At 37.6% G+C, this 15,000-nt stretch overlaps 1 protein-coding gene across 1 annotated transcript in view; it reads right to left on the bottom strand.

The window, feature by feature from the left end:
- Nucleotides 1-15,000, bottom strand: part of LOC135219936 (uncharacterized) — a gene marked incomplete in the record, with an annotated part of 835,576 nt that overhangs the window by 138,612 nt on the left and 681,964 nt on the right. Inside the window, 1 exon segment of the mRNA XM_064257169.1 lies at nucleotides 6,960-6,997.

Here is a 15,000-nt window from a genome sequence, read left to right as displayed (position 1 = left end):
GCATCACTTACCCGTGTTGCAAAAATCGAACAAGATACCGTATCCGTGACTTGAAGCAATATAAACAATAAATTTGGAGATTATAAAAATAGAACAAATGAAATAAGACGAATACGTATGAGTGGCAACTCAACATTCCCTCTCAGCTATGTGGAAACCGCCATCGATGCGGCGAGCATTAATTGCGAGTGAACGAAGACGAGCATAAGTGAACGATACGTTAAGGCGAGCGATGGAGAGAAGGGCCCAGCAGGAGTTGAGCTCATTTCCGATATCGAATATTGTTTCAACTGTGGCGGTTGTTGACTAATGATTATCGTGTCAAAGTGGCCTCGTAGTCGTTGTTAGAACGCTAAATGGTGAGGGAGAGAGTGAGGCAGGGAATCAGTAATGGTGGCGTCCAAATGAACATAAATCAAAATTTATTGTATAGATGGTATTTCCTTCTGTTTGTGCTCGTTGTCATTGAAAGGAGAATTTGAAGAATTTTCGTGTTCATTAAGCATGGTAAAGAATGCTCATTTTGTACTGCTCCTGTCAAGATTTGTATTTGGTTAATAACTGCTAATTTTTTTTAGATAAAAGTTTTCTTTTAATATTCCAGATAGAAGTACAAAAATTCTCTCTCTCTCTCTCTCTCTCTCTCTCTCTCTCTCTCTCTCTCTCTCTCTCTCGACGTTACTGATTATCTCAAAATTTCAAGGCTGTAGTTTTTTCCTCGTGACTTCTGTCGTGTTCTGTACTTTTGAATATGGCATCTTATGTCCCATCATCTCAGAGTTACTTATTTTCGTAGGTGTTAGTCTGGCAATGGGAACCTCTTAGCGATACCCATTTCGCAGTCTTGGTATGCTAGTCTGAAATCTTGTCGGTGGCAACATAAGTGTATGATGCGTCTACAGTTCATGACATTGGTGTAGCTGTGCCTTTTCGTATGAAGCTGGTAAAGATGTCACTAGTAGGCTGGATAGAATAAAGTCGGTCGTCTTGATTCGGTTTCTGTTTATCTCTACATATGAATATGATATTGTGTGGATCCTTTACCCTAAAGTTGAAGACCCTCTTGGTTTGATTCACTCACATTGGCTATTCTTGTAACAAAAGGGTGAATGCTCCGTAGAAATGATAACGGCTTTCTTTGAATTTTGAGGACATCCATGACACTCACATTTTCGGGAAAACATCCAGTTTCCCAAGAAGACGTCCCAGATCACTTGAGCATCAGCAGCTGACGTTGCCCTACATCTCTCCTCTCTTGTTTTGCCCCTCCCGGACGATTCCTCTTTAATGGAGGTGTGCTGGCATCCCCTCGGTAGGAAGGGGTGGGGGTTGGGGGGATGTGGAGCCTTGCTGCTATTGGACCCTCCTTCTACTTTATAGTGGTCCTCATTTTAGAATCGTTACAGAGGCAATGAACTTCCATTTCCATTTCGTGTTCTGATAAGCATAAAATTCTAGTAGTAGTAGTAGTAGTAGTTGTAGTAGTTATAGAAGTGGTAATCAAGTCACCGACGTCCAGGTGTTACGTGACTGCCTGATGAACATCGTTGTTTCCGAATGTTCATTGATCCTTTTTTAAGCGTTCCATTAAAACAACGTAACATTCAACCCTTGCTTAAACTCTCATTTTGTCAGCATCTTGGCATGAATTGAAAGGTGTGTTACTGTTGGAGGCTACTAGGAGTAGGCTGCTGTCTGGGGGTTTGAGAGTCTTCTGTCAGTACTACAGTAGATTCACATCAACCTTGCATCTGGTGTCTAGGCCAATCCCTTACGACGCTCCTGATTGGGCTTTTGTTGATACCGCCCAATTACAGGGCTGGAAACCCTCAGTCTCTCTCGAGAGTTCACATAGGCAGGAGTATGTTCCACCTCTCCTGAGGGATACGTTTTTCAAAAGTATCCCTCAGGAGAGGTGAAACATAGATCCTGCATATGTGAGCTCTCTCGAAAGACTGAGATTTTCCAGCTCTGTGACTGGTTTATCAACAGCCAATCAGGAGCGTCGTAAGGGACTGGCCTAGACATCAGTTACACTCTTGATGTGTATCTACTTTAGTAGGATTGATTTGAAGGCATCCCTGTATACCAGGAACTTATTCCCAGATGCATGGTAGACAGTGTGGAGTATATGCACACACACACATACACGCACACACACACACACACACACATATATATATATATATATATATATATATATATATATATATATATATATATATATATATATATGTGTGTGTGTGTGTGTGTGTGTGTGTGTGTGTGCTGATTGTCGCATTTATCAAGGTATTACTGAAGCGACTGTCCCTTTTATCCAAATATTACTTGGCTGACTGTCTGATTTATCGAGAGATTACTTTGGTGACTGTCCCTTTTATCCTGGTATTACTCTTCTGACTTTTCCATTGATCCAGCCACTACTGCTCTGACTGTTCCTTTTATTCAGATGGTATTTCTGTGGTGATTGTTCCCCTTGTGTTACTGTGGTGATTGTCCCATTTATTCAGGGATTACTGTTCTGTCTGTCCCTTTTATCCATGCATTACTATGCTGACTGTCCTTTTTATCTAGGTATCACTGTGGTGACTGCCCACATTTATCCAAATATTACTGTACTGTCTGTCCCTTTTATCCTCGAGTTACTGTGCTGACTGTCCCTTTTATCCAGATATTACTGTGGGGACTGTCCCATTTACCCACCACTAATCCTAACCACACCCCCACTTAACTGAAACACCCCTACTAAACGTAAACACACAACCCCATTAAACCTAAACACAAACCTTGATACAGAATCACTAATCACAGGAAAGAAGGGCAAATTCGTATGGTATCAAGTACATAAAATGAGGTATGATAAATCTGTAAAGTTTATTAATATATAAGTTACAAAGGGGAAGAGAAGTAGGTACAGATTTGAGACCAACCCTAATACCCAAGTTGGGTCAAATGATGGCCACATGTTCAATTTTGTCTAGATTGGTCAAGTGGTTACCGCATTAGTTACAGAGGTGAAAAGGGAAGGGGAGGGAAAGGCGGTAAGGGTTTGAAACCTTCCCTGTTAATAAGTTGGATCAATTGATGGCCACGTGGTAAATATATATGTGTCTGGGTGAGGAAATTAAACCCCATTTCATTCCAAGTGTTTTAAATCTCCCTCGCATATGCATATAAATACAGCTGGGCCACATGTCCGGTCATGCTATGGATACCAGATGATGAGGATTGTTAGTTCTAGAAAATTCGTAACTTTTCTTGAATAAATATCTCCACTAGATACCATTTAGTTTATTATTAATTGTCGTAATGCACAGAACAAGTTTATAAATGTATACCATATTATATATATATGTACAGTGGTACCTCGACATACGAAAGGCTAAACTTACAAAATTCGAGTTACAAAAGCAAATACGAATATTTTTTTGGCTCTACATACGAAAATAGCTCAGGATACAAAATGTTGTTGCTGTAAAGTCCGGAGATTCGCCCAGACCACCGATAACAATTTTAAAACTCTCGCGCCGCCAACTGAGTAGACTTGCCACCATCCTCCCGCTCTCCCATTGGTTCCTGATGCTAGTCACCACCATAAGATCCTGCTCTCCTATTGGTCAGCATTTCTCCCATGATCCCATCATGCATCTACGTAGCGGCATGCTTTTTTGGCCACTCGGCAGCAGTATCGTTATCGTAAGCACGCAGAATTCGTTTCGTTTCTATACGATTTCGTTTATTAACGTAAATTCGTTAGTGATTTCGTTGTAGTACTACTTTATCGTGTTGTGTGAGAACTTTACTACATGCGTATACTACATAACTTAATTATGTACAGTATATACGTAGTCATGGGTCCCAAGAAAGTTGAAGCTCACAGAAAGAAGAGGATGCTTTCTTTTGAGACAAAGATGGAGATAATTAAAAAAGTATGAAGCTGGCATGCGATTGAGTGTGATCCCCAAGGAATATGGCCGAAATCCGTCGACAATAGGCACCATCCTTAAGCAGAAAGAAGCCAACAAAACAACTACACATTCCAAGGGCGTGACTATTTTGTCTAGCAATTGACACCATGTGTACGACGAGATGGAAAGGCTGCTTCTTGTCTGGATAAAAGACAAAGAAATCGCTGGCGATATGATAACCGACATGGCAATCTCCCACAAGGCCAGCGATATTTTCGGCAATTTGATTGCCCAGGCCGAAGACGATGGAGGAGAAGGGACATCGACGCCAAGCCCAGACTTCAAGGCTTCTCATGGGTGGTTCAAAAAATTCCATAAATGGACTGGCATCCATTCGGTGGTGCGGCATGGGGAGGCGACCAGCTCGGACACGAAAGCGGCTTAAGCCTTTATTAAGACGTTCGACGAGATGACGATCAACGAAGGCTACAGTTCTCAGCAAGTCTTCAATTGTAATGAAACTGGCCTTTTTTGGAAAAAAAGGCCTTGTCGGACATACATCATGGAGGAAGAGAAGAAGCTACCAGGGCATAAGCCTATGAAAGACAGGCTTATGCTGGCACTTTGTTCGAACGCCAGTGGGGATTGCAAGGTGAAACCACTACTTGTCTATCATTCGGAGACTCCTCGAGCCTTCAAGGCCCACAAAGTGCTAAAGGAGAAGCTTCCAGTGATGTGGAGAGCTAATGTGAAAGCCTGGGTAATGAGACTTTTGTTCACCGAGTGGGTAAATGTGTTTTGGTCTGACAGTGAAGAAATTCTTGGAAGAGAAGCGCCTCCCTCTGAAATGTTTGCTGCTTTGTTGGACAGTGCCCCTGCTCGCCCTCCTACCTCGAGGAAGATATCCTAGCGGAGTATTCTTTTATCAAGGTTCTTATCTTCTGCCTAACACCACCCCTCTCCTCCAGCCCATGGACCAGCAAGTGATATCGAACTTCAAGAAGCTGTATACAAAACATTTTTCAAGACATGTTTCGACATCACCGATACCACAAACCTCACCTTGCGTGAATTTTGGAAGGAGCATTTCGATGTTGTGATATGCATCCAACTCATCGATCAAGCTTGGCAGGAGGTTTCGAGGCGAACCTTGAATTCTTCGTGGAGGAAACTCTGGCCTGAGACTTCGTACGCATGCGCAGTTCGATGACGTTTGCCCGAGTAGTTTCAGGAAAATTGTGAAAAGTAGGCAGAATCAATCTTCCTTGGATAGTCATTTTTTAAAGAGGCCTTCAGTGGAGTAAGCAAAAAGGAAGATCCAGTTGATACTACGAAAAAACAGAAAGTTGAAAGTGGTGAAGAAATAGAAATTTTGTAAAAAAAAAAAAAAAAAAAAAAAAAAAAAAAAAAAAAAAAAAAGAAAAAAAGTAAGGTATAAAGAAGTAAAAAAAATGTACCAAAATAAAAAAAAAGAAAAAAAATTATTTAAGTTTTTTGTAAAGTTAAGTGTTACAGTTTTGTTAATGTGTTTCGTAAAGTTAAGTTTATGTTTCCTTACATTTTTAATGTGTTTCGTTAAGTGTACATACTACGTAACAAATTTTCTGCTGTTTGTCCTCCTCCTCTGTCGCCACTTTCGGAGATATCCTCACTCGAAAGGTAAGGTTCCACATTTTACTACATACGTACGTATGTACGTACAGTCTTTCTTGTATACCATGTACACTAATACACTTTATTTACAGGTACATAGTATAGTACGTATTAAGTTGGGTATTGAATGGTCCAAATTGTCGTAGTATTTCATTGTTTAGGTGGTCAATTTAGCTTTATTATATAAACTTTACTGGGTTTTTTTGTAGGGCTTGGAACGGATTAGGCATTTTACATGTAAAATGCGGTTCAAGATACGAAAAGCTCATGTTACGAAGGCTGCCCTCGGAACGGATTAATTTCGTTTTTCGAGGTACCACTGTATATATATATATATATATGTGTGTGTGTGTGTGTGTGTGTGTGTGTGTGTGTGTGTGTGTGTGTGTGTAAACTATCACTCAGCCTCACACTGGAAACAGACCTAGCTTCTCTCACTAGTATAACAAACGCGCATATATATATATATATATATATATATATATATATATATATAATATAATGTTATTATAGTAATAGGTATTAGTTTGTTATTGAAGCGAGGGGAATAAGTTTCGATTCCAGTGTGAGGCTGAGGGATAAAATCACGTTTCTTTGAAATCAATCACACGTCTGTTAACAAAGCAGTCAACTGGGTATCTATCTAATTATTGTGGGCTCGAAGGTAGGGTGGAGATATGGCGTGGTGCTAGCAGCCTAATTTTGAAATACTATTTGATATTAGATGGACAATACTTTCCGGAAACCCCCTCAATCCTTTAAAGAAAAATTTCTGCTGATATTAGCCCAGTAGGTGTCAGTGCCATCAGTTGTACTTCATGGTGGCATTACAGAAAAGTTTACTACTGCATACCTTCGTCTCACAGCTGTACCCACTCTTAAGCCCTTTTCGTTTTACTTCCATTCCTGTTTCCTTTCTTGTATCTAGCTGTGCAAACTCTGAAGCTATTACATTTTAGTGCACGAGTGGGGTATTCCTCCAGTTTCGCTTTCAGACCTACTGACGTCATCTCGTTTATGTCTTGGATCTCATATTTTTCTTTCCAGCCATTGCAAATCACTGTCTTTAGCATTGACAGACTGATTGGGCTCAGATCATGGCTTTATTAACTGTAAATCATCATTCCACTCTTACATATCTATGCAATTGATATTAATCCGGGTATACATAATTGATGTTAAAATGTATATATATATATATATATATATATATATATATATATATATATATATATCTTATATATATATATATATATATAATATATATATATATATTTTAATTTCTTGGTCTTTTGTTTATTGTTTCTTTCAGTATGGTGAGCGATTTTATTAGGTATATAATTACTAGTTAATCTACAGCTGATGACTAGTGAATTTTTCCTACCTTTATGCGATCCCTGGTGTTGCTTTGCAAGGTCAGTCGTTTCTGGATTGTTCTGTGAAAGAGATAAATCTTTGTGTTATTTTAGGCTGCAGAAGGAGTAATGCATATGCGACTGTCATATTTTAAAACATGTTATTCACATACCTCATACCATTCACGTCGCCTAGCAAAATAATACAATATACTCTTTATGGTAGTATGTACTATACTTACTGATTTTTACGTTACAATAAGATTGTGTATTATATATATATATATACATATATACATACATGTATGTGTATGTCTGTATGAGTATATATGTCAATGAAAGAGTGCTTCCTCATTACATTGGTTCAGTTGCTTACTGGAAAATTACTGGGGGCAAAAGTTTTTTTAGTTTGCTTTTTAGAATATACTGAGATCATTTAAAATTGGGAGTTACTAGGCAAACAAAACGCCTAGATTTTTTCGTAACAGATTGTGATGCTTTATCCTCTTAAAGTCTGAATATTATATTATCAGATGTATTCTAAACATTTGACCTTACTATTAGGTTTATAAGAACCACTGGTTTGTAACAAGGCATGTATCAGAAAAGGGACTCTCGCGTATGGTTAAACTATTGAAAATTGTGATGAAGTTGGCTGTCTTGAAAGAATGGACTACATTTATGGATTGGTACAAGAATGGAAGATAAAGAATATAAAATCTTTTCTGCATTGTTGAGACGTAATGTTGTGGGATTTTGGTAATTGCAAGATGAATGGTTTGGAAGTGACTTGGACTGAAGCTGTAGACAGAGTACCAGAGAGGCATATGGTTTTGTTAAAGAGAAATGGAAGAGATGAGACAGCAGATGGCAGAAATTGCATGCTCGCCAATTACCTGAGCTGTTTACTGTAGTAAACAGCTCTTGCACTTCCTATGAAGGTTAACGAATTGTTACCCCTTTTTCATTAACCTTTCATTTTCCCATCATAACTAACTTCTTTAAACATTGATCCTTCTTTTCACTTTTGCTAACTTTTAATCTTATCTGTAAATTTATCATCTTTCCATTCTTTATCATATTTTCATTCTTTAAACACAATTGAAGCCTAGAGGTAGGCTGATTTTATTCTTCAGAATAGACACATTTTTTTTTGACTTGTGGACAAAAAAGCAGTGGCATCCTGTTGACTAGGCATGCAGATGTGACTATGATTGGAAAATGTGACTGGTGGGTGACACCTTGATTGGTTGCTGAATGTGGAAGATTAGCCAGTATTTGGCAGTGAAACTGTTTTTCAGGGCTCCCTCTATAAGACAAAAAAAATAATAAGAATATACCAGTTAAAGATAACATGACATACGTACTGCAGTGTGTAACTGCCACACATCCTTACTAGGTAAATTTCTTTCTGGATGCTGATAAGGTACTAAGTGCTATTTACAAGAAATGATTTCTTATAAATTGAGGTTTTGTGGAGATCAGATTTAATTATTGAATATCGAAGTGGTGATGAAGGAGACTTCATTGATTTCCAGGTAAACAGGCTTTAGCCTCTCAATGGAGACCCAGCCTTTTTGTCGTCAGAGATGTAGGTGTTGTATTCCCAAAGAGGTGGCAGAGGCTGAGGATGAGGTAAAGAAAAAAAAAACTTTTCTTTGAAGGTCGGCTAATACAACGGAGCGGGGACAGCTGGTGACGGTAATGCAGAGGATCACATGATATGTGTTACTGTGTGAGACACACCTCACTTTAGATTTGCAATAGGAGTGTCATTGGCTCTATTTTCAGTGTCTTGGACTTGGACACTGTTAAGTTTGATGTATTTTCTCCCCAGTTGGAGTCTGTTGATTTCTATTCAGGATAGTGCATCTGCTAGGTACATTATGAACCTGAATTTGGTGAAGGCCAGGAGCTAATGCTGCTGATCGGTTGAGTATGCATCTTGGTTATTGGAAAGGGTACACTAAATTGGTTGATGGTCTGTCAGGATGATGAAAGGTATACCTTTGAGTATTTGCCTGAGGTGGAGGGTGCTAAGGTGTATGATGAGGAGTTACCTGGTGAAGGTGCTATCTGTACTTCAATTTGGCTAAGTTTTTTTTTTTTATTAAAAAAACAAGGATCTAAGATATCCTACTGGCTGATTGTTGTGTTACACTACCCATGGAGATGTTGCTGACATCTGTGGTCAGCATGGGTCACTTATACTTGCAAATGGTTGTTCTTAACAGTTTTTTTTCTTTCAATTCACCTACTCTGTGATTAACCTCTTATCCTAGCATCATCCATTGCATACAGCGTTTAAGAGTACTACCATCCAAATTAATATTCCTAACTTATTGTGTTGGATTCCATTTGACCCAAAACCTTTTGTTAACACTGACGTTCTTTTATACCTTTCGCTTTTCAGGTATATCCTTATAATGTTTCAAGAAAAATCTACTTATGGTCATATATACAATTCCGACGTTTCATAATTTCTTTAAGTTGACTCAGGTTCGCTCACTGTACCAGTTTTTATGTTATATTTTGTCTAGGAAACCAGAAGCGGTCGTTATTACATCGTCTGGAGAAGTAATTAGATTCCATTTTGAATATTAGATATGTTAATGGTCTCATATTTTATATTTTTATTTTATTTTCAATATCATGAGATTTTGTCCAGCTTCTTAGAGATTATATTCCGAGAATGTCCAAATTGCCAAGGGCTGCTAGTTAATACTAGATAAACTTTTGAAATATGTGAGTCGTGCAAAAATAAATAACCAGTTCTGGTGATCTGAGAGAGAGAGAGAGAGAGAGAGAGAGAGAGAGAGAGAGAGAGAGAGAGAGAGAGAGAATGATTATTTTTACAGGAGTGCCGTTCTTAAAAAAAAAGGTAATAAATAATGTCCCGGATCAACGCTAGGAAAACGATATAAGGTATTAAGAAAGTCATGTAATATATGTAACAGCTTCAGAGAATGAGATGAGAGTTTTATTCAAAATCGTGACGGATAATCATAAGCAGGTTCTCAGTTCTTATCTGTTCTCCAGGAAACATTAACGTTTCGTGGAAAGTGATAAACCCTTCCAACGTCACTTCTTGGAATATTTCGTGATGTAAACGGGTGTTTAAGATAAAAAGTTTTATCCCCAATAGCTAGAGAAGTCTTCAGCTTTATATGGTAAAACTGTTTCACCTCTTATTAAAATCAAAATAATGTATATGATTTTGATATTAATAGTACTGAATTGTTAAAATAAATCCTGTATTTGACTTCGTTTTTATTATTGATTTTATCATAAAGTAATTATCTTAATAAAAACTCTTAGGAGAATCATTTTACGAATTTCAGATGCAGTTTAACAGGATATATATTGATACAGCGAAAGTTTAGGTTTTCTCACCCTCATCACTGATTCATATTTATGTACTATCCTTCTTTAATGTGGACTTGGAAAACCACCATGTTATTGTAAAGCCTACTCCCGAGTTCTCAGAATCCTTTTCCCTATACCAGAGTGTCATCATCATTAAAATCATATTGAGCTGCATTTTCATATTCATATTGGAAAACCGGCAACACAATCTTAATTTCTGTCGTTAACTGCCAAATTCTCATTTGACGATTTTGACGGCATAGAGAATTTTTTTTTTTTTTTTTTCCGAGATTTGTAATTGCAAGGGATGCAGTCAACGAAAAAAAAATCAGGCCAAGAAATGAAAAATTCTCTGGAGGTCCTGACGATGAAGCACCTGACGGCCTTTCAAAGCTTCACGATGAATTAGCTTGTTTTCCCACTCTGGGTTGGTGCTCCATCAAGTGACGGTTGCTTTCTCTCTCTCTCTCTCTCTCTCTCTCTTCTCTCTCTCTCTCTCTCTCTCTCTCTCTCTCTCTCCGGTGATTTATATGACGAGGAAGAACCCTATAATTCACGAATAAGAATACGGCCCGTCATGCTGTCGTTTTTTCTTTTTTCCTCTAAATCTAAATATAATATTCCATAGTACACCTTTCCCGGATTCTTGCACAATCAAGATACTGACAGGACAGCATCCTGTGAATATACTAGCCGGTCGCATCTTGCGCTTTTGGATGCTTGTAAAAGAAAAATAACAGTACAACAACTCGTTGAAGAAAGTCCAGATAGTAGTAACTTTTTTAATTCTTTCCTCAAATCCCCAGCGGGAAACTATGAGCTGCAGACTCTCTTGTATCTGGTTCAGAATTAGATTTCCTTGAATTCCAGACTTATTTATTCCTTCCTCCTCCTCCTCCTCCTCCTCCACACTTTTCCTCCTTTTGGTTTTCTCCTTCCACCTCCCCCATCCTTTCTCCGTCCTTGCTCATACGATTTCCCTCTCTCCCCTCCTCTTCACTCATTACTCTGCTTTCATTACCCTCTGCTTTCGCCTCACCTTCTCCATTCCCTGGAGAAAGAGGGTAACTCTGAGGTAGAGGGAGAGATATTGTTCCAGCTTTCGCCGGACACCTTCGCGCGAAATTTACAGGAGACGTGCGTTTGATGTTAAGGAAAAGAAAATCGGTGCCTGGCAAATATTTTATCCGCCATTAGTGCTGCTTTTATTTCACTTCTCGGAGCAAAAATGCCATTTGATTCAGAGGTCCAGAAGTATCCTTTCAGTCATCGAAATTTTTAGTGACCAGTATAAAAACAATTTACGTTACTGTAAATAATTCTATTAAATAGATCTGAGAGAGAGAGAGAGAGAGAGAGAGAGAGAGAGAGAGAGAGAGAGGAGAGAGAGAGCTTTCACTTTCATTTTTGTCGATCAGTAACTGGAGTGGCCGTCCATGTCTAGTAACACAAGTAATAGCTGAGGCAACGTTATTTGCAATACTTGCAGAATATTTTGTGCACACAACTTGTAGATATATTACTTTACAAATGGTTCCATGCTCGTAACCTGCTGATATTTTTTGTTTTGATGAAAGCAAGTGTTTTTAAAATCTGATGGTTGTTGAATTAGTATCATTTGTGAATGAATTTTCGCTAGCTTTACTGTCAGTCGCTATTCCAAGTATTGAAGATAGTAGTGATTATGTTTCGACTAATAATAAGAATAAGTTCGTATTCCATGGATGTTATAGATGTTGTCATAATAAGTTTTGAAAACTCCTAGTCACAGAAGATGGGGGTATATTTTGTTTTGATTGCAAATGTTCCTGTAATTAAAACATTTTTCATTAAGTCTTTGCCAGATGTGCTTCTGTTTTCCTCCTTTCATTTGTACTCGGTGCCTTATTGTTGCCAACCCTGGCTGCTATGACCTATTTTACTCTACCGGTCTAAAATGGGACAATCTGTTTTTCGGAAGATAGACATGTATGTAATGATAATAATGACTCTTAACTTCTCTGTATCTTTGCGGATACCTAGTGCTTTTCTTAAGCCTCACCTCAGCCCAGTGGGCGCCAGTTCGAGGAACTTGTTGGAATCCTTAATGATTCAGTTGACTTGGGATAGAATGAAATATAAGCCAAGGTTTATTTTATTTTGACCCTGTGATAAAACATAAGTTCCTTTTCATGTTCCCTCAGGACTTAAACCCACCATATACTGTATATGCCTTTGTCTCTGCATATCTTTAGTTTCTGTGACCATGTCTTGGTAATGAGACGAAAGTACTTAGCAACTCAATTGTTTCACTTTACCGTCGTGGCTGTAACTTTGTCCATACACACACATTATATATATATATATATATATATATATATATATATATATATGTGTGTGTGTGTGTGTGTGTGTGTGTGTGTGTGTGTGTGTGTGTGTGTGTGTGTGTTCAGATGCGTGTGATTTCTATAGTTCTGGATATGGTGATACGTGGTGATCAGTATTTCCTTTAGATACATACGATATACATTGCTAGGGGTTTGCGATATGCAGCTGACATCGTTTCTGTGTATGACTAATGGCAATTAATTTTTCTATCCAAGACGCGGTATCTGCATCCATACGGACGCTGTTGTTAACAGAGGTTCTCTCGTATCAAACTTCGCATGTTAGCTTTGCATAGCGACACGGCCGAGTAATTTGCATTGGCCAAACTCGGGATAATGCCTCCATCGTCTGACTGATCCATTCTCGCACGGATTTCTCGTAAATATACTTCACACTAGACAGCAACTGGCTCGTGTGTTTTCGATTCTCTGTATTCTTTAGTATGTTTTGGTCGGCAATGTGCAGGATTCATTTTCCTTTTCATTGTTTTGTTTATAGGTGTTCACAATGGAGGCTCTGGACTCATTACCAGTGTTTATGATCTTGCGAGTATCTTTTGGGTATTTGAGTCCCATGTGGAGTTTTGATGTTTGTTGTAACAAATATTTTAATATTTGTTAAAGATTTTAAGCTCAGGGTAATATTTAATGTTCGGTACAAAGTTGATGAGTTGTATGTAAAAAGTTGCATATCTGTTTTATTAGGGAATATATTAATCACTGAGGATTTTTTTTTCAATTTTATTAGGGATCAGAAGATGCAAGTTACTTCATATTATTACCAACGGAGTAAACAGATGTTAATGGTCTATGAGGGCTGAGTTAATTCGTTGTATCCTCCAAAACATTATGCCCAAATCGCAAAATTCGATCAGGGTTTTTATACGCTGAACTTTGGATTTTAGTGCTCAACTTTGTGGGTGAAGCATGGTTTCTCTGTACACGTACAGGTACACACACACACACACACACACACACACACACACACACACACACACATATATATATATATATATATATATATATATATATATATAGTATGTATATATATATATATTTGTGTGTGTGTGTAAGTATTTATATATATATACACATACATACGTATAGATAAATAAACAAATAAAGACAATCTCACGAAAGAAAGTGAAACAATGGAGTGGTGCTAGGCTTTCGACTTGCTATCCTATACTTAGTAGACTGATAGAAATATAAAAATAAGTTTACAAAGAAACGCTCATATAAATGAGCAGATAAGGATTATAAAGGAAATTATCTACCCTTGGAATCCCCATCGGTCCCCTGCCATTTATTTGAGCTTTCTTTGTAAACTTACTGTTATATTGCTATCAGTCTGCTAAGTAAACGTCAGTGAGTCGATAGACTTAGCACCCCTCCACTGTTTCACTTTCCTTCGTGGAATTTGCTTTTATTTTATATATTCATCACATTCCATACATACATCATACAATACATACATAACTACATACATACATATATATATATATTATAATATATATTACATACATATATATATGTATATATATATATATATATATATATATATATATATATATTATATATATATATACATATATATATATATAAGTCTATCACAGTACCGTGATTCATATACATATATCGAACTACAAATGTCCTTTAATATCTAATTTCGCTCTACCTCGAATTAATATATTTTCATATATGTTTAACCGTGGTAGTTTTGGGGCTCACTGCCAGTCCTGGAATTGTAGAGGTCGGTGGTTCGCGTCTGCCGACCGCCAATTCTATTATCGCTTAATAAATTCCCCCTCGGTTAAACATATATGAAAATATTATTAATTCCGAGGGTAGAGCGAATTAGATATTAAAGGACATTTGTAGTTCGATATATGTATATGAATCACGGTAATGTGATAGACTTATATAATAACTACGTGCGCGGGCAAAAGCACTACCACGCAACTGAGAACGAGATGGGTGTATGCAGTCTCCAAAACAAAAATACCTGTACGCGAGAAGGTATTCGAGGTGGGAGGCGGCATATACTTATATCTCTTGCGGTGGCGTGGTGGTTTTGGGGCTTCACTGCCAGTCCTGGAATTGTAGAGGTCGGTGGTTCGCGTCTGCCGATCGCCAATTCTATTATCGCTTAATAAATTCCCCTTCGGTTAAACATATATGAAAATATATTAATTCCGAGGTAGAGCGAATTAGATATTAAACGGACATTTGTAGTTCGATATATGTATATATATATATATATATATATATATATATATATATATATATATATTATATATATATATATATAATAAATTTTGTTGCCGTAAGACTGTGAAGCCAAGGATTTCA

This window comes from Macrobrachium nipponense, chromosome 1 (genome assembly GCF_015104395.2).
Source record: "Macrobrachium nipponense isolate FS-2020 chromosome 1, ASM1510439v2, whole genome shotgun sequence".
Taxonomy (NCBI): Eukaryota; Metazoa; Arthropoda; class Malacostraca; order Decapoda; family Palaemonidae; genus Macrobrachium; species Macrobrachium nipponense.
This window is presented reverse-complemented; position numbering and strand designations above follow the sequence as displayed.